Below are 25327 nucleotides of genomic sequence, written 5' to 3' on the forward strand. Positions count from 1 at the left end.
GAGGGGAGACGGCCCGGCCAGAGGGCAGGGCGAGGCTGGCGCCAGGAGCGAGCTTGAAAAAGAAACAGAAGCAGCAGCGGCCAAAGGAGAAGATCTCCGGGCAGCCCCCACCGCGCCCGACAAGCAGAGGCCTCCCGCGGGCAGGTGACCGGGGGCAGCCATCGGCTGGACAGCGGGGCCGCAGCGGGACATCGGGACGCGGCCGCGACGTTCGCACGGCCGCCCCAGAAGAGCCGGGGGGGCGGGCGGCAGAGCAAGGCTGTGTAACGGACCCCAGGCCTGCTTTCTGGGAACGAGAACAAACGCCAGGCACTCTCGCTGCGCCCCCACTTTCTGGAGGGTGGGTGACAAACGCTTCCAATGAGGCCAGAAGCTGGGGGTTCAGCCCTTCCAGAGAGCCCCATGCCCCCCGCATTCCAGGTTCACCAAGGATGGCTCTTCCCGTCGTTACACAAACCTGAAAGGAAAGGGCCCTGGACCCGCCTCCGGAGCACGCCCGTCTCCGGGAACGCCGGGCTCCGTCTCGAAGGCGAAGGAGCTGGCATGGGTGACCCGAGACGCACCTGACACGCTGCTTTGTCAACCCCGGAAAACAAAAAGGCGCCGTCTGGAAACCATCACTTTCCATTCTCTCATTTGTAATTATGCCAACAACGCATGCGGCAGGGACCAGAGCGGCCAGGTCGCTCGGCCGACGCAAGGCAGCCACGGCCCCCAAGCGCCTTTGTCTCAAACGACCGGGGACGTGGAGGGGCTCAGCGGCCGTGGGCAGCGGCCGTGGGCAGCGTGACTTAGCCGAGGTTGCCGGCCCCTTCGACGGGCAAGGCCAGGGCCAGAGTACGTGACAGGTTACCCAGCCCCGCCACCCCGCTGCCCCTATGGCAGCCTCATAGCAACCTGCAGGGTGGGAAGGAACTTAGGGATGGAGTGGGCGACTTAGGGAGCGCCTCCCAAGGTGTCAGCTGTGAGCACAAGAGACCTCCGAGTCCTGTTCCCGCGCCCGAGCCCAGGGACACGCTGCACTCCGCAGGCCCACCATCACCCTCACCCGAGAACTGTCCACGCGCACCCAGGCCCTGGGGCAGCTCCGGGGGCTGAGAGTCAAACCCGAATGGAGAGAGGGCCCCGGCTGTCCTGAGTCAGGAAGGACCGGATTCCGGGCAGCCGGGGAGAGGCCCTGGGGTCAGGAGCGCAGGGAGCCTAGTGGCTGGGGGCGTGGGGGGCAGGCGGGAGGAGCCACTGGGAGGGCGGGGACACCACGGCAACCACAGGAGAAGGACTGTGACCACACCTGGGCATCTGCCCCGCACATGCTGAGACTGAGAGCACGGCTCAGAGCGCAGGTGCCAAAGGCCAGGCAGCCGGTCCCAGGCCCCCACCTGTCTGCTGTGTTCCCACGAGGCGTGGCGCTTGGCGCGCGAGGCGCTGGGCTGCAGGGTCCCTGGTTTCAGCTTCGTGAGGCTGTGCTGGGCTCTCCAGAGGTGGGGGTCCCCCTGGGAAGTGGGGGCTGCAGAGAGCAGGGGAGCCGCAGAGTTCTGGAGAAGCATCCCCAAAAAGGTATGACCACTGCCTCCGGGTCAGCCAAGGACCAACGGCATCTCCCCGCCTCTCAAGGGGGGCTGCCTGAGCACCGAGGCTGCGGTGGGGCTGCCCCTGGCGTGCCCCTGGATGGCCGGCCCCCAGGACACCCCCGCCACGGGTAGGCCCGCGTGGTGCAACACTTGTGTGCGTTGTCCTGCTATACACGCGCCTCTGGATGTCCACTCTCCCCTCCTCCTCTGCCTCGTCGTGGGCAAGAACCAGGAGTCCTGGGAGCTGCGGCCATGGTCGGGGCGTGGACGGAGGACAGGAGAGGAGGGCCAGGAGGCGGCTGGGCTGCACCGTCCATGATGGGACCTGAGTGTCCCAGGTCCCTGGATGGCACATTAGTCACAATCCACCCACTGACCATGAGAGGTTGTCATTAACTGAGGTCCGCGCCCTGCTCAGGGTCCCTCGGGTCTGCCCCCGTGTCCCCCACCCGGGACCCACACGACGTGCAGGCGTCCTGTCTCCCTGGGCCCCTCTGGGCTGTGACAGATCCTCGGGCGTCCCCTGGGTCTGAGGACCTGGCAGCTTTGAGGAGCACAGGTCCGGTCAGGGAGTCTGTCCAACGTCCCGCCCTTGGGACTTGGCCTGGCCTCTGCAGGGAGACGGCAGAGGCCACGTGCCAACCCAACCTGACACCAAAGCTGTCCACGTGCAAAAGCCAGAACGTAAACAAAAGCCCTAAGGGTCAAACCCTGCGGGCTGTCCCTCCCGCTGTGCTTCAAGGATGCCTGTGACTCAAACGGGGAGGAAGGCTGAGAATCAGGAGCACCCCCCCCCACTACATCACAGCCACGGCAACGCGGGATCTGAGCTGCGTCTTCAACCTACACCACCGCTCGTGGCAATGCCGGGTCCCTGACCCACTGGGTGAGGCCAGGGAATCGAACCCACATCCTCGTGGATACTAGTCTCTGACCTGCTGAGACACAACAGCAACTCCCAAAATCGAATGAAGCTTAATCAAAGGAAAGATGGATAATGTTTGAAATGAAAAAGGGCAGACAACTACAAATCCCGCAGAGATTCAAAACGATACGAAAAATAGATCATTGAAAAGCTCCACGGCTATAAAAATGAAAATTTAGATGAAATGGACAAATGGCTAAGAAATGATGCGAATTAACACGCTGAGAATTAGAAACCCGGCTGATGAGCAACTGTTCCAGATACTATAACCAGCAGTTGAAAATCAACCCCCCCAAGAAGACACGAGACCCAAACAGTTGGAGATGAATCAAACTTTCAAGGAATCAATCATTCTAGTCTTTTATGTGCTTTTCCAGAGAATGAAAAAGTCTCTGACATCAGAAAAGGAAAATTACAGGTAAATACAACTCAAGAACAGAGAGAAAAGCAATCCTGAAGTAGCACCAACCCTCATCCAGACAGACAGAGAGACAGCGGCCTCCACGACAAGGACGGTACGAAGGCAGTCCAAGAGGTCAAGGCCGTCGGACAGGAAGACTCCTTGGGTAAACGTCGACCCACGGAGAAAGGAAAGGAGGGACCCTTGCAGCCATCGGGGCAGATGCAGCCAGTGCTCTCAGCTCCCGCGACACACTCGTCCGTGAACTTGATCTGAGAGGGACACTGACCAAAACCCACAGCAACCATCCGTCTTACACCGGAAACGTCAGAAGCCTGCCCTCTCGTGTCTTTGAAGCCCAGCGCTCCTGTCCCCACTCGAGGCTGAGCCGGGACCTGCCGCCAGCACAGGCGGACGAGGGAAATGCGTAAGGTCATCGCCAGCAAGAGGCGGACCCGTCATCCCCACCGTTAGCGTCCTTTTTGTCTCATGAAGCCGGATGCTCGACAGAAAAACTTTTAGAAACGGCACGATTTGAGGAAGGTGATTGGATGTTGACATAGTAGATAAATCAACTGCATTTCCACATGGTACTAGCAACAGTTGATTTGAAAAAAAGATTTTGCCTAGAACAAGGGGGGGGGACCCCAGAATCCACCAAAGAATCAATCTAATGTAACGTGTTCAAAGTCCTTATGGAGAAAATTACAAAAACCTGTTCAAAGACAATCAAGAAACTTGAACCAATGAACAAATAAGCCTGCAGAAGAAGATCCAGTCCAGCAACGAGGTCAGCCCTCCCCAGGTTCATCCAGATTGTCGGTGCAGTTCCAGCCCGGTGCCCACCTTGCTTTTGTAAAGGAACCTGTCCATTGCGCTCGGTCTGTGGGGTCACATGGGGGGAGGGCTGGGACACTGGCAGGAGGGGGACAGAGGCGGGGAGCAGAGAAGCGGCAGAGCTTATGGTAAAGACAAGAATTTGATCCCTGCCACGCACCACACGCAAAACCAAACACGTACAATGAGAGACGACACTTTAGAAGTTACAGGAGAAAATACACAGGGTTACCTGTAAGCCCCTGAGGTATGGCAGCGTTTCTGCTGCTCCTCTGTTTTTAATAAGCATTAACTACAAAAGAAAGGCTTTTTTTTTTTTTCCCCGGCTCAGGCAAACTGTAACTCGGGAGGAACAATTTTTGCACGTCACCTTTTTGTGTCAGAACATCTAACCGTCCGCCTGCGTTTTCCAAGGCCGGCTGACTCCAGCGTCTCAGCTAACATTGCTTCCTTCTTCACTCACGAAGCCTTCACTGAAGTCCAACCCTGGGTCCAGCCCTGCCCCGTAGAAAATTAAGACTGAGGGAAAGGAGGCGGCACGTCCCCCGGGCGAAGTCTCTGCGGCGTCCTCTGTGTCGCACGGCAGCCTTGCCAAGCTGGTCCCTTCACCCACCCCAGGAACTGGAAAGACTTCGAGGCCACCCAGCCTGACCCCAGGGCAGCTCTGGCCCTGCCACACTCTCAGTGCCCCACTCCGAACAGGGCTGCCCAAATCCATGCCAACTGGCTGCGTAATTATGCTTCAGATTCCTCCAAAACCCACCCCGGGGGGGTCGCCCCTTATTATTCCAGAGGCGCACCCATCTTTGGTCACCCCTGTGGCTCAGGGTAAAGTGAATCAGTGGCCAAAGAGAGCGCGGGGCCCTCGCAGCTGCCGAGACTGTGCTGTTCTCTGATCAGAACGCCCCAAACAGGAAAAGCTAGCAGGGGTGCCGAGTTTAGACTCCAAACACTGGCCCCAGAAGCAGAAGGCCTAAGGCCACCTTAACGTAAGAGCTCAAATGCATCAGCAATTTTTACTACATGGAGGGCACTGCTCCTTCTCCACACGGGAGCAGAGTGTCAGACCTCCCTCCTCGTCCGGGATGCCTGCCCTGACCTCACGCGACTCCAGGGTCAGACGGCGGGACGGCCGGCACCCGGCTGCTGGGACGCACTGCGGCCGCGATGTGGGGCCACCAGCAGCAAGGACGGGGGGAGGACGACCCACGGGACGGGGGAGCAGCCCTTCCGCTGCCGAAGGGCACGTCCCGAGTGCACAGGGCACGGGCGGTAAAACAGGCGCCGGGAACCTCAGCATCAACGGAGAGACTGGAGCCACAGGGACAAGGACTCTGCAGAGCAAGCGGGACAGGCAGGAGGGGCTGCAGCAACGGCACAGACCACACACTCACACACACACACGTGTGCACACACACACCTACACCATACACACCTACACACACCCCACATACATCATGTCTCTCACACACACACACACACACACACACACACGTCACCCCCACCACCACCACCACGCACACGCAGAGTTTCTGCCTGGCCCTGGGGAGGCCCCGGTCATTCTCTCAGGGACAATTCATCACACTGGGAGGAGGGGGCTGCTTTTCCTGGAGGGGCTTTGGCCAGTCGTGAGGGAGGAAAAAAGGAAAAAGCAAGGCAGCAGCCCTGCCCCCACCTGGCAGAGTCCCAGGGAGGGGCAACCCCCCCATTCTGAAGGAGCCCCCCCAAACCCACGTTCCTAACAAAGAAACCCCAGCAGAGTCACCCCGCCGGCCCCACACTCCTCCCGGGAAGCCCACTCCCCGCGCCAGGGGTCACGAGGAAACCGAAAAGCACGGCAAGGAAAACAGGTTTGAGGTCGTCGCCACCTGCCAGAGCCGGGCCACCGCCGGGGCCAAGGGCAGGGCTGGGGCCGGCCGTGCTGGCGGCACACAGGCCCTAACAGCTGTGACACCAACCGGGAGCGCCCAAAATAGCTGTTTGTTTATGTCGCCCGCGTTGAGAGACAGCCCAGCAGCCGTTTGGGGGGGGGTGCTGGGGCAAGGGCTCGGGGACACCAGCCAAGAGTGGGGACTTTGGGACAGTGTCATCAGAGCAGGAGGATGGCGGGAAAGGGCCCTTTCTGGGACCGGCCGGGGCGCCACTGCGCTCTAAGCCCGGGAGGGCCCGAAGCCAGCCTGCTGCTGAGACCTCGCAGAGGAAAACAGCTTTAAGGGACAACCCGCAATTAACACGGGAACAATTATCTTCCTAATTTAGGTTAATTTCTACTTCGCAGCGCTGGCTGGCAGGTGGGGGGAGCCCTGGAGACATCTATGTGGGTGTTTTTCACTTTGTTCTCTCAAGTCCACACATTGGAAATATCATAACGAAGATTTAAAACATCCAACAGCACCTTCCAGAAAAGGGCCTAAGCTGCAGAGAGTCTGTACAGCTCAGAACGCGGGCTGGCTGCATTTGCATGAGAATAGACCCTTTGATCAAGAGTTCCTGCTGCGGCTCCGTCCTGGGTCTGCAGCAGCCCAAGCAGCCCTCAGCCCTCAGCCCGGCTTGGGGGTGGGGGGGCGCTGGGCTCCCACTGAGGCTGGTGGGAGGGCGGGCAGGGCTCCAGGCGGCTGCAGAGCCCAGGAGACCAGGAGTGCTGGCAGCGCCTTTCCAGGAACACCTGTGCGGGCCCCGGGCCTGGGCACAGTGGCTGCGGCGGCGAGGCCACAGAGCCTCGCCAGCCCCGCAGCAAACGTCCTGGGGCTGCTCTTCCGTGGTGAACACGCAAACCCTTTCGGCATCTGCTGTGTGTTCGAGGCGCGACGCAAAGGCTCCAGGGCGCCGGGGATGAGACGGGCCGCGGAGGGAAGACATCCCGCCGCGGGATGCAGGGAGCCTGGGCCAGGGCGGCCGGCCGGGGTCAGTGGCGCGGGGTCTGGGATGTACAGACGCCCCCTCCCCCGACTGAAAACGCCGCTCTTGGGTCCCGGAAGAGCCAGTCACAGGGTCCTACCCGGACCCTACACAACGGGTGGGCGGAGTAACGCCACTCAGGGCCACCCCGATGTTCCCCTCCCTGCGCCGGCGGCAGGCGGCAGCAAGCCGGGGCGGGGGGGCGGGAGCACACGGCTGCTGGGGCTTGTCTGTCTGTCTGTCTTTCTTAAAGTACAGTCGATGCTTACGTTGTGCCAATGTCTGCTGCACAGGCAAGTGACCCAGGCGCGCACACACACACTCATACTCACACACACACTCGCTCACATACACACACACACGTACAAACACTCACATACACCCACACACTCACAAACACACACTCGCATTCACATACATGCTCACATACACACGCATACAAACCTCACACACACACACACTCGCTCACACACACACACACGTACAAACACACTCACATACACCCACACACTCACACACACAAACACACACACTTGCATTCACATACGCACACTCACATACACGCGCACACAAACCTCACACGCATACACACTCACACATACACATGCACACATACAAACACACACTCACACACACATCATATATGTACACAGGTAGACAAACATTGTATTACACATTATATAGACATACATGGATTTTTCTCGTATTATCCTCCCTCACATTCTATCATAAGAGGCTGGATGTAGTTCCCTGGGCTGTCCCGTAGAACACGTTGGGTTTTTGGTTTTTTTTTTTCCTGAAGAGGGGAAGGAGGCGGGCTAGTTCCCAGGAGCCAGGAGGCCAGGTTTCAGGTGGATTCAGGGCCCTTTAGAAGCCGGCCCTTCAGCACTCAGGGCACAGCCCCCTCGGGCCCGGGCAGGAAAAGAACCCCCAGCTTTAGTTACCATCCAAACAACAAACAGGAAGCCCCATTAGATGCAGTTTTACCTTTTCTTTCTTTTTTTTTTTTCTCAATAAAAAGAATCTGCACGTTCCTCTAGAAATAAAGTGGGGCCGCCCACCTGCCCTGCAGGTCCCAGATCTGGGGCCATCAGCTCAGCCCTGGAAATGGCTTCTTTCTCGGTGCTTCTCTCTGTGCTGTCTGCCCTCAGACCCACTCGTCCCCAAGTGTCCCTCAGGAGGCCCAGGAGGCCCTCCTTCCGAATGTGCTCCCCTGGTTTATTTACTTATTTATTTTTTGGTCACGCCCGTGGCACGCAGAAGTCCCCAGGCCAGGGATCGAACCCACGCCACAGCAGGGACAAGGCCAAGTCCTTAACCGCTAGGCCACCAGGGAACTCCCTCTGCTGGTTTTCAGACCGCGGGGCCTGCCTTCTCTGCCCAGCTTTTCGGGTAAAAGCAAACATCTTGTAAGACCTGGGTTCCAGAAAACCCCACTTCAGAGGTACCCCCTGCACGCTCCAGTTGGGTGCCAACCCCTGGGGGCAGCACCCACTGACCTCGGGGGAGGGACAGGTCGGGTCCCCGACTGGCAGGCGCAGGGCCAGGGAGGGCCTCAGACGTGGGGGCGGGGACCTCGGCAAGTCGCTTAAGCACTGCGGCCCCACCTCTGCCCTCAAAGGAGGTAACTCAGTCCAGAAGGGGCAGGACCCAACGACGGCAGGGGTGTAGCAGGACCAAGGGAGGGGCCACAGGGCAGGGCAAGCCAGCCGGGGAGCCAGGGCCCCCAGGGAGTTCCCGTAAAGGGACTAAGGGGACGGCCCCATCCCTCTCTCTTCCTGAAACGGCCCCACCTCTGCACAGGATGCAGGGGCGAGCCCTCACCGCCACCCTTCCCGCAGGCCCCCCACCCTGACGGAGACGCCGGGGTGCAGGCTCGGGTGCGTGTCCCCACACGTCTAAATGCACGGCCTGAGCACTGTGAGGGCAGGAACACGGGCTCCGTCCCTCCTCAGGAGACTCCCTGGGAAACCACGGGCTCCAGGTCCCTGCTGAGCACCTGCTGGGCCCAGCTTCTAACGACAACCGCAACTGAAGAGCAGAGGCTTTGAACGCTCCAGGTGCAGTGAGAAAAGAACGCAAATGTACTAGAAGTCCTTTCTAGAAAGAGCTGGGCCGTTGCAAGGGTCCCGCCCGCTCCAGGCCCCCTTCCCCACCTCGCCTGGGGCAGGGGGTCTGGGCCCCGCCCCCGCTGAGGACCGCTGAGCTCACGGGCGCCCCCAAGGGAAGGCGCCTGGCCAGCAGCTTTGCCTTTTGGAAAGGCTCTTCCGGCAGCCGTGGGCTGGACCACATGAAACTGGAGTCCACTCGGCTTCGGGCGGGGGGGGTCAGTGGACACAGAACAAGCAGAGGAAGGAAGCAGATTTTGGGGAGAACAGCTGCACGGGGGACGGCGATGATGTCCCATCAGAATCCTATCGGGGAGTTCCCGTTGTGGCGCAGTGGTTAATGAATCCGACTAGGAACCATGAGGTTGCAGGTTCGATCCCTGGCCTTGCTCAGTGGGTTAAGCACCCGGCGTTGCATTGAGCTGTGGTGTGGGTTGCAAACGCGGCTCAGATCCTGAGTTGCTGTGGCTCTGGCGTAGGCGGGCGGCTATAGCTCTGATTCGACCCCTAGCCTGGGAACCTCCATATGCTGCGGGAGCAGCCCAAGAAATGGCCAAAAAAAAAAAGACCAAAAAAAAAAAAAAAAAGAATCCTATCGGGCCTGGCCCGGGGGGACGAGGCTGCGCTTTCTTGGAGGGAAGAACAGAGGGGGACGGTTAGGGACACAGAGCTGTGCCTACGGGGGCCCCGAAGTCCCCCACAGCTGAGGCTCAGGCCACAGCACGGGGCTGGACACGGAAGGGGGGTGGCCGGCGTGCACCTCCCCAGAAGCAGCGGAAGGCAGGCGGGTACGCGGGCCTCGGCCCCTCGGCCTCCCTCGGGGACACCGTGAGCGTCACCACCTACACGGGTGACACGGGGCCAGGACAGCTGTGCTCCTGGTGCTGGGCCACAATCAACCTCCAGGGCGATCCCTGACCCGCGGAGCAAGCGTCAGGCCATCGGCACAGCGCTCACGCCGGCCGTTTGCAAAGGGTCCCCTTACGAGCTGAAAAGAGAGGCGCGGCCACGTGTGTGTCCAGGGGCAGCAAAACCGTACGTCCATCAGCAAGCCAGGCTGTAGAAACCCCCAGACGCAGGAGGACACAGGAGAAGGGATGGGAAAGAAACGTGCTGAAGTCCCAGGGGGACCAGCAGAGACGGGGCTGGGAGGGGACGGCGAGGGGCCTTTCTCCTGTCTGCAAATGCTCTTTAAAATGTCCTGCAAAGACTGATTCCCGCCTCTGCAGTCAGCAAAAGGGGAAGGCGCCCTTGCTTGCTCACAGAGACCACGCTTGTCCTAACGGCTCGAACCTGCCAATTCCCCGCCTGCGGGTCCTTCAGACGGCGTTTGTCGTGAGTCTAGCTCACGGGTCCCACGGAGCTTCGGTGAGTTTCTTAAAGGAAGATCCTCGCCCAAACCAACAGCAACAACAAAGCCACCGCCAAGGATCTCCCGTGGGAACAGGCTGCCGGGGTACAGACCGCTGCCCTCCTTCTAAACCAGGTGGGGAGCCCAGTGGCCCACTTGGCCTGACACGCTGCCTGCTGCGTGGACACACCCCCGCCCCAATACCCCAACCTTGCCCTGAGTCAGAGGTGGTGACTGGAATTAACGAGCAGCTCCCAGGAATGAACCCTGATCTTGCAGAGAACTGAGGCCATGAGAACCCCGTGCCCCCATTCTGCAGATGGGGCCACTGAGGCCCAGAGCGAGGGCCGCCGCAGGTCCCCGGGCAGGAGCCCAGGTACTCTGCTGGCACAGATGCAGAGCACACACTCGCAGCATCCGTGTCACACACACATACAAGCACACGCAGCATGCTCAGCAACAGGTGCACCCAGGACACAGAGGAGCCGTCATTTCCAGCCACGTGCAGGGCCCCGCCCATGGCCACGCGGGGCAGGCGCAGCTGGGCCCCCCACCCTGGAGCGCCACTGCCCGCTGGTCTCTCCTGGTTCCACTGTTATTGTCTATTTTAAACGCAGACGGCCAGCTGTGCGCTGATGCTCAGAGTCTAAAGGTCACGACTTTTCCTGGGGCCTCAGATCCCCGGCAGGGCTTCCCAGGTCAGGGTCACTGCGCTGGCTGGCATTTAAAAGAACTCGCCCTGTTTGGGGAGGGCTTAGCAGTTATCTGCTCATTTCTGGCTCTTTTTCTTGAGTGTAAGTCATTAAATAACAAACCTTGGGAGGAGTTCCCTGGGGACAGTGAAATGAGTGCTTGTCACACACCCAGACTCTGCGGATGAGCTTCCACGAGGCCACAGTGGGTCGTGGGTGGGCGGAGGAATCAGAGTTTGGTACCTCAATGGAACAGACTTCTCAGGAGCAGATACGTTTAGAAGACACCCAGGATTAATGGTTAAACTCGCTCTCCAGGCCCGTCTAAATCAGAAGATCTTGGAACTAGTTGCTCCAATTTCCCTTGACATTCAATATTTGGTTATTCGTGCCAAAGAAATGAAATAGTGAGCTAGATGGCTTCCAAAAGATGTTCCCTGGGGCGAAGGAAAGAAAATAACAAAACTTTTGCCTCTGTTTATTTTTATATTTTTTTAAAAAGGAATTCACTTTATGCTGCTTAACATAAGGGCTGGGAGGCACCCTCCCCTGGGTTCCTGTCAGGGACATAGGGAGGGCCCCCCGGAAGCCAAATTGGAGCAGCAGGTGGCTCCTGGGCCCGGGGCCCCTTCCGGCCTCGGGGCCCTGACTCAGCCACGGGGTCAGCTCTGCAGGAGGCCAGGTCCAGGACGAAGGCCCGGGTGCACCTTGGCCTCAGACGTCCCCGGAGCAGGAGGTGCTCACCCCACCTCCGCAAGGGGGACCACCAGGTCCCTTCAGAGGCCGGGCCGCGGAAGAAGAAGCCCACTCCGCCCGGGGCACTGTCCCTAGTGACCCCAACTTTCAGGAGCCACAAACCAACCTCACGCAAGATGTGAGTTCAGCACAGGGCTCAGGGTCCGCACAGCCGGGTCTCGACCCGCCGCGCAGGCCGAGCTCTCTGCCTCTGGGCCTGTGTCGGGTTCACAGTGTTGTCACTTGGGACACAGGACAGCCCAGTGCTGAGACAGAAGGTTCTGGAGTCCAGACCCAGACTCACCGGTCGGTCTGTGCCAGGGGTCCCCTGGCTGTGGCGGCTCCCCTACCCGAGAGGACAGCAGCTGGCACACAGCCCGTCCTCACCAGCTGACAAGCTCCCTGGGGCCGGGCACGAGCATCACCCAGACCCTCCCCGCAGGAATCCGCGGCACCTCAGCGGACACTGGCCACTGGGGGTCCCAGCCTCGCACGGGACACTGCCCCTGCCCACCCCCGGCTCAAGCCCACTGGACACGGGCTGGGGCCAGGCCTCCTTGGGCTGTGCAACCTCAGAGGCTACAAACATGGACCTGAGGACAGCTGGGCTCACCTCTCCGGAAACAGACCCAGGGAGTCACGGCGAACTCTCAACACGGAAAGGCCAGGGGTGCTCTCGCCATGGAGCCGCGGCCGTGGGCCCAACCCATGGCCCCCCCAAGTCCAGCCATCACGTCCGCTGCGGCCGTGGAGGGTCTGCACCACCGCTGTCCCCCGGGCCGACGAGAAGATGCCGAGGAAAGACGGGCATTAGGGAAGATTCGGGCGAGACGCCTGTGCGTCCTGGGTCTGCGAGTTTGCTGAAGCCGTAACGGGGGACTGGACCCCTGGACTCACGTGATTAGAACAACGCAGCCGCAGCCGCCGACATCGACAAAGAAGTCGTAAGCGGGGTTCCCGTCGAGGCTCAGCGGGGAACGAATCCGACGAGCAACCATGAGGACACGGCGCCGACCCCTGGCCTCGCTCGGGGGTTAAGGATCCGGCGTTGCCGTGAGCTGAGGTGTAGGTGGCAGACACAGCCTGGATCCTGCGTTGCTGTGGCTGTGGTGGAGGCCGGCAGCTGTAGCTCCGATTCGACCCCGAGCCTGGGAACCTCCATGTGCTGCAGGTGCAGCCCCAAAAAGAAATAAAAAGGTCTGAGGCAAAGCCCTCGATGGAAGCGAGCTCGGGGCACAGCAGGACAGTGTCCGGGCGTTCCGGAAGCAGACGGGCCTGGGACGCGGCCAGGCTTCAGGACTGATTTGGCTGGTCCCCTGGACAAGCTGCGGCTGGCAGACCCCTGGGCATCACGAGGGGTGAGACAAGAGGCTGCCAGAACCTGACTCACAGCAGGGACCCATATACACCACAGCCCTGGCATCTCGGCAGAGACGCTGGGGCCCCTTGGGCTCGAGTGCGTACACACTGCAAACCCTCCAGAGCCCAGGTCCCTCTGCCACCGCTGTCCCCGAGCGGACGCGTCTCCGTGTCCTAGTGCCTCACAGGAGATCCTTCGGCCCCTTCCACCGCCTCCTCCTCCTGAGCTCGGCTTTATCAACACCCCAGTGGGCAGCACGGGAGCGGGCGCCGTGAACCGGTGGCACGTCTCACAAAGCCCTGAAACCACCGTGACATTCGGCGCCCAGAACCCAAGCGTGGGGAAGCCGTCCCACTTCACCTGCCGGGGCTCGATGGGGCACTTAACCGAGCAAAACCTACGTTTTGGAATCATTTCCCCATAATTGCTAAAAATCTCTCACAGGCGGAATCGTGTCCTATGACGAATGATGCTGTTTCCTCCAAGACGCCCTGTGGGGGAAAGCCCCTTCCTGGTCCAATATTTAAAAATCGGGACTTGGGGGCAGCCCCCCGCCATGAATGGTCCCCAAATTTCAACCCAGCAAAGACCTAATTTTTTTCTCTCAACAGTAGGAAGCCAGGCTCCGCCAAGCAGCCTGATCTCAGACAGGGGACCGCGCGGTGCCCCGGGCAGCACGACGGTGGCGCGAGCGACCTCAGCTACGTAAGACAAGCTTGCACAGCCCAACCCCGGGCAGAGGCCCTGGCCCCTCGAGAGCATCTGGAGGGTTGGGGGGCAGCGGCGGCCACACTGTGCACAGCGAGTCCGCCTCGCGCACTTACGGGCCCCTGCGCCTAACGCGCCGACAGCCAACAGCCATTCTCAACAGGAGGTGCAGCAAAGACAGGGATCCCTGGGTGAGACGGCTCGGGTGTGGCTCTGGACTGGGGTCTGTCTACGCGGCTGGCTTCCCACGGGTTTACAGCCCCTGGCCTGAGAAGGCCCGTCCGGACAGCCGTGGGAGGGTGGAGGTGGCACCAGCCACACAGGACATGTGGGACGCCACACGCGGCTGTGCGCTGCCCAGGCGGGGCTGGACGGTGGGGACCGGAGCCCGAGGGGGCCTCCCCTCTACGAAGCCGTCTCTGCCCCAGCGTCCTTCCTCTTCCTCCAAGTGAGCGCGAAGAACCCGCCCAAGCACACTTGACTCTGTCCCAAAAACGTGCGCGAGGCGGAGCTTTCCTGCCACAAGGGCGTGAAGATGCAGAGGCGGATTTGGAGGCAGCGCAGCACTGGTTCCGAGAAGCTCCTAAGCCACCGCCACACCCGCTCCTTCTCTGGGCGGCTCCTGCCCTCCCTCCTCCTCCAGGATGGCGCCCTGCTTGGCGCCCTCCTTGGGGGGTTGGGGGCAGGTCCCAGGGGAGGGCAGAGCCCCAGGCCCTCCGCCTGCCCATCCGCCGGGGCCCTCTCTGGCTTCCTCTGCCCTGGGACCACCCCTCTGCACCTGTTCCCTCTCCCCTCAAGCAGGCAGCCAGCACCCCTCTCGGGACGCCCCCCGGGGAAGCGCCATCCCCCCCACACCCCACCCTCGGGCGTCGGCCTCCCCTTCCAGCCGCCACCCGAAGCGATAAGACAAGCGGTTGTGTGGTGGGTTTCACAGCCTGTGAGTTTCTCACGCCCACGTGGCCCCAGTGCAACCATCTTCCATCGGCTTTAAGGGACCATGAGCCTCCGACCAGGGTGGCAGCCGGCGGCTGGTGGAGCTGCACTGGGCCTTCCGCACCAGCGCACAGGTCCAAATTCCGCTCAGGTTTTATCCGCTTGTTGCTTTAGGAAAAGCGTTAAGCGGTGGATGGCTGCAGTTGGTCTCTTAGTCGGAGGTCTGGGTGCTCACAGCCTCCAAGGGTTCTTCCCCGGGGCCTGCTGCACATAGAGGACATGAAAACTGCTCCTGGGTGTCAGGGGAACAGGGTCGGACCCCACCCTGCCGGGCGCAGCCCTGGGGACAACGAGAGCGGGGGCAGACACGAGACAGCCTGGGCACAGGGCTCCAGGGCCAGCAGGCTCGCAGCCTGCACCTTCTATCTGCCAGTATGTCCGGCTCTCGCGCCTGGTTGAAACCCCACCCACCCCCAGCAGCTGTCCTCACTGCACACGGGCGTAATCCACGCGGCTCAGTCGCCCCCAGACTCCTCCAGCCAGGCCCGCGGCGTGGGGGACCCTGCGGGGGGGGACCCTGGGAATGAGGCCCGCGCAGGTGGGAGGCCTGAGCCCTGGGGGGTGAGGCCCTGGGGGGTGAGGCCCTGGGGGGTGAGGCCTTGGTGGCAGGGGCAGGATGAGGCCGGCAGCAAAGGCCGTGAGCCTCCCGAACACAGTGACCTGGAGCCCAGGCCGGCTCTTGGGTTCACTTCCTCACTCAGCTGCGCTGCTCTGTTCTCCCCGGGAAATTGCTTGTCATCACAACGTTTCCAGCTTTTGGTTATAACTCACGCTTGAGAAAAGCGACCCAATGACTTGCTGCCCCCAAGCCGAGCTCATCACGGAGAGCTTCGAGTCGGAGTCGGCCCTGGAGGCCAAGGGTGGTAGCTGGACAAAGAGCTGGGTTGTAAACGGCATCCTGCGGAAGCCAGAGCCCTTGTTCCTCGTTCTTAAAAAGAAGCTCAGGCCGCTGCCCTTCCTGCTTCAGCGCGGGCCCTGCCGTCTCACCTCCCCTCCTGGCCGGGCCTGGGCCCCAGCACCTCCGCCCAGGACCCTGGAACCCCCGATTCCCAAACCCCCTTCCCTGGGGACCCTGGCAAAGTCCAGCATCAACGTCCCCCCTCCTGCCCCACTGAGCACCTTCTGAGGATGCGGGCGGCTCTGCGTCCGACAGCCTCTGGCCCTCCCACCAGTGAGCACCCAACGAGGGCACAGCCGACCAAGCCAACCCCCTGCCGTGAGGGCCGACCCCGGCCAAGCTGCTTCCCTGCCCTCCTCGATTGTAGGTGGGCGCCGCGCAGCACACGCACTTTGGGGCCCGGGCAGCCCTCGGCCCCCGTGGGCTCAGAAAGAAGCCCGGCAGCTGGCACCCGGCGTGGGCCCTCAATGCCTGCTGCGAGGATCAAGTGAGCTGAGCCGGGACACTGGCCGTGAGCACGAGTGATGCTAGGTGGTGGCGGGGGGTCGCTGTCATTGCGAATGATTTGAAAAAGCAGACAAACGCGCCAGGCCCGGCTGAGCTCTCGGGCTCCCGTGGGCTCTGGACTGTAACGGAGTGCCCGGACACCATCCCACAGTGCAGGAACTCGCCGCCCAGGCCCCTCCTCGTTGCCTCCCTCGAAAGGCTGTTTCAAAGCGGAGCCGGGCCCGGGGAGGGCCCCGCACACAAGACGAAGCTGCCCTTTGCCAGATGCCATAAAGGCCACCGTGCCACGTCAGGGGGCCCAGGAGTCAGAGCCCACGGTGGTGACTGTTGGGTAAACGATTTAACGGGGATCAGGAGCCACACACAGTGTGCCCGCCGCCCCAGGAGGGTCAGGACTCCGCACGGGGTCTTCCGGGTGAAGCCTGTGGCCCAGCAAAGGGCACTCGCGGAGGTCAGCCCAGGGTCGTGGGGGTCAGGGCCTGGGCCGCAGGCGCTCTCCTTCCTGTGGGGCGGACACCCGCTGCCACGCAGGCTCCGGCTGGAGGAGCAGGGGTTCCTTCCATCAAAGGAGGTACAGGCGACAGACAGGCCAAACTGAGCCGCACGCATACAGCGCGGTCTCCCCGTTGTTTGGCTCTGTTCTCTGACCGTATTGACCACAACCCAGTGGGCAGGTCTCAGGTGTGTGGAAGCCTATGGGCTTCTCAGAGCGGGGCAGGTGTCTGGGTAGGCGATGCAGGGAGTCTGGCCAAGTTTCGTCCTTGTCACGTGATCTGGGTGACGGCAGGGATGCTCCCTGCGTCTGCCCGACTGCTGTGCTGAGCCTGGCTGTGGGTCTGTCCCCTATCCTGAGTCTCCCGGGAGACCAAACCTTGGGCGCACCCCTGCCCAGGCACCAGGAGTGGTGGCGGGATGGCCCCTTCTGCCCTCTTCTCTGTAGAGGCCGCTCTGCCGTGGCCTGGAAAGGGGCAAGAGGCTTTATCATTTTTCCCTGGTTTTTTTTTTTTTTTTTTTGGTATTTTTGTGTATATAACACTATTTCTACATGAACTATTTTCAAAAGAGCATTCCAACATATCTTCTAGAAGTTTCCAGAATTGCAGAAAGAATACCAACTTCGTCTGGCTGTCAATCATGCTCAAGTTATTGGCACATGTGCAGCTCTCTTTCCCTGTCACTGAATTCTAGCCGCCCGCAGACGAATGGACCAAGGAAACCTGCGTTTCAAGTTTAAACCCATTTACACACGCACACGCACACCCCCGAGTGTGCCCAGAGGACTCCGGCAGACGCTCTCCTCACGCCCTTCTCCTCTAAGCACATTTGGGATCACGTCTCACCACGTCTCACCTGCAGGCAGCAAACACAGAGACGGAGTGAAGCGCTGTGGGCAAACTCGGGGTTACAGGGGTTCCCCAAAGCGGAGACTGCGCTCAGTACGCAAATATTTATGTCATTACTTGGGGATCTGAGGTCTCAGGGAACGCTGCCCACCGCAGTCAGTCCTGCTTCTAGACACTGGTTTACGGGGACGCAGCTCTTGCCCCGGGAATAAGCCCCACCGTGTGAGCCTAACCCCTGACCCGGGCCAGCCCGCCTGCGCGCACGTCTAGGCTCCACACGGGCCCATCTTAGGGCCTCGCGGCGGCACTGACCACACTCCGGCTCGCGGCCTTCACGACTCCACGCAAGTTTGCTGGAAAGCATGCTCTCCACCCTGTGATGCCCAGGACACCTGCTCCACTTCCGGGTGGGGTCACCGGCCCCACGTGCCCCCCACGGGCCTGGCTGACAGCAGGACGGAGGCCCCGGGGCACAGCAGGGCCAGGCCCCAGCGCCCGCCTAGTTTTAAATGTGATAATAGCCAAGGCAGAAACTGCACCCCGCCCCTGCCTGCCCCCCGACACCCACCGAGCCCCACACTGGGCAGGACTCCTGAGTCACAGAACCTTCTGGAAGGGGCTCCTGAGACGCACGAGGTGTCCTGGGCCAGGATGACGGGGAGCAGGGGGGCCCTTGGGGCCCAGGGCGGGGGGGGGGGCTGCTGTGCTTGGGTCCCCCCGGCCCTCAGCGCCCACCCAGCCTCCGAAGCCGAGCTGTCACGATGCCCCTCTCAGGACAGGCCCCCCACACTCTGCTTTCTTCCAGCCTCGGGTGCCCAGAAGGGTCTGGCAACCTGGCAGGAAGGTGGAAAAGAGCCCTGGGCGCACAGCCGGGCCCTGGAACGGGATCCGCACCCTGGCCGGGTGGGGCCTGTGCCAGGGACCCTCCGGGGAACGGGGGCTATTTTTAGAAACACGAGGCAGGGGTCCCATGCGGAAACAAAGCATGCAGAACCCTCAGCCAAGGGGGCCGTGGCCGCCAGTGATGCCCCAGCCTGCTGGGGCCTGGCAAGGGGCCTGAGGGCAGAGGTACTGGGACTGGGGCAGCAACCCCACACTCAAGACCACACGCGCCGCCACTGCTCCGTGGCCCTGCAATGACCTGTGCTCATAATTGTGCTTTTCCCAAGAGTCAAGGGCAACTCGCTTGAGAGAGTTGAGGAGAACCGCTGCTAACACGGCTAATGCTCTAACGACCACGTGTGACAGCCCAGCACTGTCAGGCACAGTTTGGCCAAGCTCTCCCTCAGCGCAAGCGTGTGGGACAGGGAGCGTTTGGTGTTTTCTCCCAGGACCAGGATCTAGGAACCTGTCGCCCGCCTTTCTACAGCATCACACCTGGTCACCATCACACCTGGTCACCATCGCCACACCTGGTCACCATCGCCACACCTGGTCACCATCACCACACCTGGTCACCATCACACCTGGTCACCATCACTACCACCTGGTCACCATCACACCTGGTCACCATCGCCACACCTGGTCACCATCGCCACACCTGGTCACCATCGCCACACCTGGTCACCATCGCCACACCTGGTCACCATCACACCTGGTCACCATCACCACACCTGGTCACCATCACCTGGTCACCATCACCACACCTGGTCACCATCGCCACACCTCGTCACCATCAGGATTCCTGTCCTCGATCCCAAGGCAAACAGCAGTCCAGGCCCAGCAGCACGCCTACAAGTGGCCACACCATGTCCCAGGCCCCGCCTGGGCTGGACCCCAGCTATGAGACAGCCTGGGCCGGTCATTCACCCTCTCTGGGCCTCAGCAGCCTTGTCTGTGAAATGGGGTCAGACAGGTACCGACCTCCCTCGGCTCTGGCGCGGTCCCGCCCTGAGAAGCCCAGACTCCAAGGAAGGTGCAGGGTCCACCCAGACCTGCTGACCTCACGGCTCCGCCTCCTCCGTCCAGGTGCTCAGAACACGCCCTGAGCCTGGAGTTGGGCAGATCCTCGCACACAAAGCCCGTCTCACGGTGAAGGCTGACGACCTCGTGTGATGCGCTGAATACTGTACCGAGAGGGACATGCCGCAGAGCGGCCGGCCGGCGGCGCACGGGCTGCTCACCGCGTGATCACGGCGACAGGGCGCCGCCCCGCCCAGCATCACACGCGGGACTCGGACCACACGTCACCGCCCCGGAAAGAGCAAAGCCCGGAATTCAAAGTCCGGTTGCTACTCAACGCACGTCACGTTCGCACCACCGTCGAGTCAAAACCTACGGCTGGACCATCCTAAGTCGGGGACCACCTATACCTACTTCAAAGGCTAGCACACGTGGCGCGACCTAGCACCCCGAAAGTGAGAACACTAGCTGTCACGTTACAGACCCGAGCCTGAGACCCAGAAGGAGCCCAAGTCCCTGAGCCCCACGGGGTGGGTCCCCGGAGACACAGGAGGACACTGCGTGGTCGTCAGCACGGCTTCTCCTAGTAGGAAGGCTGCACCTCCACGAGGCTTTGCCGCAGCCCAGGAGTGAGGGTCCCAGCCGAGCACCCCAGGCTTGTTTCCAGAGTGTCTTCCTGGGGAAGTCTGGAGGCTGCGGATTGCTCTGCAAGATCAACTTTCAGAAAAACAATAACGGAGATATTTCTGGTTGTTGGACAAGAGTGAAAAGCACCCTCCAGGCGGACTGTCACTTCCAGCTAAGGGAGGCTACACGTCTGCTCCCGGGGAGTCTGTTCCTCCCCCTCCCGAAGGGCCAGGACCCGTGTTCCCCATGCAGCCCAGGCAGAGGCGGTCGGCAAGGCCTCCGGGCGTCAGGGCGGGACCAGGCTGGGCAGGAGCGGCCACCCCAGACGCCCAGAGCTGGCCACGAGTCCCCACCCCGGAGAGCCGCCGTCTCCCAGCAGCCACCTCTCCCCCCGGCCTGTCCCCGGCCGCCGGACCCAGCCCCTCACCGGTCAAACGCCAGCCCCTCCCCTGGAAGCCCAGGCCGAGCAGAGGCGCCCAAGCGCGGCTCACCTGGCACCGAGCCCCCCCCTCTACGTGGATCCTCGCCGAGGCGCCAGGGCCCCCGGAACCGGGGCTACCCCTCAGGAAGGAGTTAACCACGCGTGTCGGCACTTCGCCTTCCTCCGCGGCCTGCGTTGGGATCCCGGAGCCCGTCCTCCCAGGGCCCCGGGCCTGCATCGCAGCAGCAAAGCAAGCGGTGCCCGCCGCGCTCACTGGCGAGGAATTCACGGCTCCGCCCCGACATCTGGTTTCTATTTCACACTCGTGTTGTCACGTTACATAACGAGCAGATGATACGCAGGGTCGCCACAGACTCGGGCTCAGGACGCCGGCAGCTGGGGCCCGAACACCGCGGACGCTCGGCCTGGCGGCCACCAGCCCAGCCTCAGCCCGGGGCCACTGAAACTCTTGCAGCTCGGCTGAATCCAGCCAGGCTGCGAACCCATCCTCACTGAAACCCACGCAGCCCGGCTGCACCCTGCGCCCAGGCTGCGCCCCAGAAGTCCAGGCTGTACCCCACAAGTCCAGGCTGCCCCCGTGCCCAGGCAGCACCCCGCAAGTCCAGGCTGCACCCCGCAAGTCTGGGCTGAAACCCATGCACAGGCTGCACCCCACAAGTCCAGGCTGCACCCCACAAGTCCAGGCTGCCCCCGTGCCCAGGCAGCACCCCACAAGTCCAGGCTGCACCCCGTAAGTCCAGGCTGCACCCCATGACCAGGCTGCACCCCGCAAGCCCAGGCTGCCCCCACGCCCAGGAAACACCCCACAAGTTCAGGCTGCGCCCCACAAGTCCAGGCTGAAACCCACACACAGGCTGCACCCCGCAAGTCCGGGCAGCACCCCACAAGTCTGGGCTGCACCCCGCAAGCCAGCTGCATCCTCGGGAGCTGCCTGCTCACAACTCTTCAGCTCAGCTGAGCTCCGTCGCTAACCTCCTCCTCTCGACACGCGTTCAAGTGTGAGAGACGGAGAGGTCCTTGTGGCCTGACGTTAATGCCCCGCAGTGGGAAGAGGCCTCGGCAGCGGGGGTACAGAGCAAGGAAGGCGGCCCTCCGGCCACGTCGGGAGCCCTGCCTGGAGGGACGTGCACAGAGGCGGCCACCTTCACAGGCAGCACAGCACGCGACACGCAGAGGGAGCTCGCTGGGGCCTTAGCCAGGGAGGGAATGCAGCCCCCCCTCGGCGACTGGGGGAAGGCTGTGGGGCTGCTTAAGCGAAGACCCCACACTGCTTGCTTTCGATGGTGCAATGGCTGGCATGGAAGTTCCGGAAGCTGCCCCTCCAGGCTGCCATCTGCCAGCTTAATCTGCCGGAGCACAAGAGGAAGGGGCCAAGGCAGCCCCTGGGGCTTTTGGCCAAGATGAGACAGACTCCTGGGGGAGGGCCAAGCGCCGAGGGGCTCCGTGCGAGCGCTGAGCCACGGCAGGTGTCACGGGCTGAGCTGTCCAAGGCCATCACCCGGCCTGGGGCGAACAGCTCACCCCAGAGAATGCGCGAATGGGACACTTTCCTCGGCACACGGGAGGGCGAGGCCGACCGAACTGGGAGAAAAGCTGAGCCCACGGACCTGAGTCTGGGGTCCGGGTCGTGGTGGAAGCCCCAGGGCGCGGCCTGTGCCTGTCTCCCCAGGCCTGTCCAGGCTCTGTGGACAGCAGGGACTCAAAGTCAGAAGGCAGCACTGGTGTCAAAGGAGCCTCCTGGCTGCGGCCGGGACCTCGGCCGTGGCTGGGAAGAGCCGCCTCAAGGGCAGGATTCCACAGGCAGCAGCTCGGCCCGGGGAGCCTGCGGCCGGCTAAGCAAAAGCCTTGAGCCCCAGAGAGAGCGGGCAGACCTTCGCCTCACGGCTGGCTCTGTGCTCCCCACCGCACCCGAAGGTCATGCCGTGCTCATCAAAGGGGTGAGCCAGCAGAGGCCGCAGGAAAAAGCCAGGGCCTGGACCCGGCTCCCCTGGAGCACCCAGAAACATGCAGTGGGCAGTAAGGGGTTCAGAGAGCAGACAGAGGCGGCGGTGGCAGGTGCACACCCCTGCCAACCGGCCAGGGGCTTGTGGAAGACCTCCCGAGCTCACCGTTGCTCCAGCCTGTCCCGTCTTCCTGGGGACGGCGGGGCAGCCTCTCGCACAGAGTTGATCCGCCTACGGCAGCGGCCAGGGAAAAGGGCCAAGAAGAACCACCGTCCCGCATCTGGACCAGGCCCAAGGGGCAGGGAGCCGGGGGCGGGGGGGGCTGAAAACACACATTTCCCTCCAGAGACCCAGACAAAGGTCCTTCGCCCCACCCTGCGATGCTGCTGCTGCTGCTGCAGGCCCCCGGCGCCAGGGCCTTGCCTGAGAGCCCCCGATGGGGCTGCTGGCCTGAGCCTAGGGCTGGGTCCCGGGGAGAGGGTGCCTGCTGCCCCCTGACCTCCAGCTCCGCCCCGCAGGCTCTTCTCACCAGGACGCTGAGCCTGGGCAGGTCCCCCAGGCGGGCCTCGGAGCAAAGGCGCAGCCACTGGGGTCCACCACGGCGCGTTGCTCTCCCGGGAGAGAGAAGGGCTCCCGTCGGGTGTCACTGCAAGCCCGCCCGCCCGCGATCACCTGCGGCAGAAGCCAGGGGTGTCGACTTACACTTTAAAAAAATCACACAAGAGCGAGGGACGCACTGCCTCACTCATGGTGGTTTTGCCGGTTCAAGAAGGGCAAGGTCTGTTTTACAAAGAAAAATGTCCCGAGCAGGGCAGGCTCCGCACGCCTGGGCTCCGGATGCCCGTGCTGGTGCCCAGCAGCCTCCACGGCATGTGAGTAAGCGACCACAGCCATCCAAGAGCTGGCTCTGCCCCGTGTCGCAAGGCCTGGCACCAGCACGGCGGCGCGGGCTGTCACGCCGGGCAGCACGTGTCACAGGCCGCGCAGAGGGCAGGATGAGGCGTCCCCCCTGGCGTCAGCTGTCCCTGTCCGCAGACACCCAACACCCAGCGCTGCCTTCTGACCATCCGAGAAGTGGACAGGCCTGCGTGTTACCAGCAAGCTGAAAACCACAGACTCAAGGACCCGAGGACCTGGCAGGAACGGAAGCCCCTGCCCCGAGCAGATGGGGCTCCGTGACTGTCACACAGAGAAGGGGGGGAAGCCCGGGAGGGGAGCGCCCACCCCCACAAACTCGCACACACGAGACGCAGGCGCAGCTTTTCTGCAAGACTCCGAGTGTGCTTTAAACAAACAGCACAGAGGATTTTAACCTGGTTTTCACACCAAAGTCCCCCAGCAGAGACTTTCTGACAGCACAGGGATGACCGAGCAGCAGCTCCTCCCCAGGTGGTGGCGGTCCCGTGGGGGGGGGGTGTCGCCCCAGGGCTGGTTCCGGCCCCCCCCCAGGACAGAGCTCAGAGGGGGCTCCGTCACAAGCTCCCCCAGGGCGAAGGTCCACTTGCGAGCGGTGGGAGGGAGACCGAGGAGCTTGTTCAATGACAGTCTCAACAAAAACCCAAAGTCGCAAAAATCACAAGCGGATCCTCGTTTACGCTTGAGGGAGCTGAGCAATAGGACAGAGTCGTCACCGTCAAAGACACCCGGACGCCAAGACTCACTGCTGGCCCGATGCCCGCAGAGCCCCGCACAAGGGCGGGATGCCACACCAGGCACGCGAGCCCGTGGCGCAGAGGGGCAGGGCTTCGGCCGTCGCCTGGCCCTCCGAGTGACCTCAGGGGCAGGGGCATGACTTCTGCCCTGGTCTCTGCATCCAGGAGTGGTCAGCGAGGGGACACTGTCACCTCAGCCAAGAGCTGCCACCCTCCCTCCCCAAACGGCCCTGAGCCCCTGCAGGCCCAGTGTCCCAGACCCTGCGACGCAGCCACTGGGCAGACGACGCCTTGACGGCGTGTCCTTCCTTCCCGACGTCAGAAGGGAGGCTGAGGCCAGATGTAAACTCCAGGAGTCAGAACGTCCCCCGTCGTCCTCCACCCCACGGCCAGCCTTGGCTGCTAGCTGAGAAAAGTGAGCCGCTCCAGTCACACAGGAAAAGCCAAAGTCATTCTTATCTTTGTGTCGGCGACTAAATTAAAGCTTTCCTGTTTACCGCCTGCAAAGATGGAACACAGCCTCTAGAACGAGGACCACAGCTCTTCCCAAGCAGCTGGTTTCCTGTGACCACCCTCGGGGGCCCTCACCCTGCACCCCACAGGGCCGCAGAGGACAGAGATGGGTGCCGGGCCATCTGCTCCCCAGAACGCGGCTGGTGAAATGGAGAGAGGGCTTCCGTGGAGGCCCGGCCATGGGGCTAAGAGCAGCGGTGCCCTCGGGCCAAGTGCCTTCCTCCTGGGCTTCGCCTGAAGGACGCTTTGTGGTCCCTCCCAGCTCTGAACTTTGAGGGAGGACGCAGACGGTCCCCCGTGCTCCTCGGACTGGCCGGCAGTCCTCCCCTCCGAGCAGAGCGGCTGCTGTGACAACACGTGACTCTTAACCCTCTGCACCACAAGGGAACGCCTCATTTTGTCTTTTTTCAATATACTTTTAATGGAAATCGACAAGGTACCTGACAAAACCAGCTGACGGAAGCACATGGTGGCACATTTTAGCAGCAGAAAATCGAGGGGCTTAGAACCCAAGAGACAGTCACTCTCCGGGAGCGGCCTCCTCTCTGGGACCTAAAGATCAGGACGGAACCAAGAGGGAACTCGCCCCCCCCCCCCGTGCCTGTTCTCCAGGACAGAGTGGGACGCTGAATGGAGCCTGGACACGGCAGCCTGCACTCCGCAAACGATGGGGCGGGCAGGGACTGGCGGTTCTCGCCACCTGAAATCAGGGACACAGTTTGCTTCTGATGAAAACGAGTGCCCTCCAAAGAAAGCCAGGCTGCAGCACTGGTGACAGAGGAGTGAGAGAAGCCTCCATGTCTGGCCAGGGGGCAGAGGACTTTCCAAAACCTGGGAGCCAGCTGAGTTGGCAGAACAGCTCGTGGGCAGGAACTTGAAGGAGGCTGAGTAGAGGGGGAGGGGTGTGGAGCCAGGGCCTGTC

The 25327-nt window shown here is 62.1% G+C and overlaps 1 protein-coding gene across 9 annotated transcripts in view; it reads right to left on the bottom strand.

Annotated features, from left to right (window-relative positions):
- HDAC4 (histone deacetylase 4) overlaps positions 1 to 25327 on the bottom strand; it is a 275503-nt gene that overhangs the window by 173118 nt on the left and 77058 nt on the right. For 4 of the 9 annotated variants that reach the window (XM_084998829.1, XM_021075898.2, XM_084998828.1 and 1 more), the window contains exon 1: positions 20347 to 20563. The exons of the other annotated variants lie outside the window; for them this stretch is intronic. The gene's annotated coding sequence lies outside the window, so the exon portion shown is untranslated. Of the gene's footprint in view, positions 1 to 20346; positions 20564 to 25327 lie in introns of those variants that run through there. 9 annotated transcript variants of the gene reach the window in all.

This window comes from Sus scrofa, chromosome 15 (genome assembly GCF_054392235.1).
Source record: "Sus scrofa isolate SSC_HxYL_T2T_F1_AM1 chromosome 15, Sscrofa_HxYL_maternal_Yorkshire_Landrace_v2.0, whole genome shotgun sequence".
NCBI lineage: Eukaryota > Metazoa > Chordata > Mammalia > Artiodactyla > Suidae > Sus > Sus scrofa.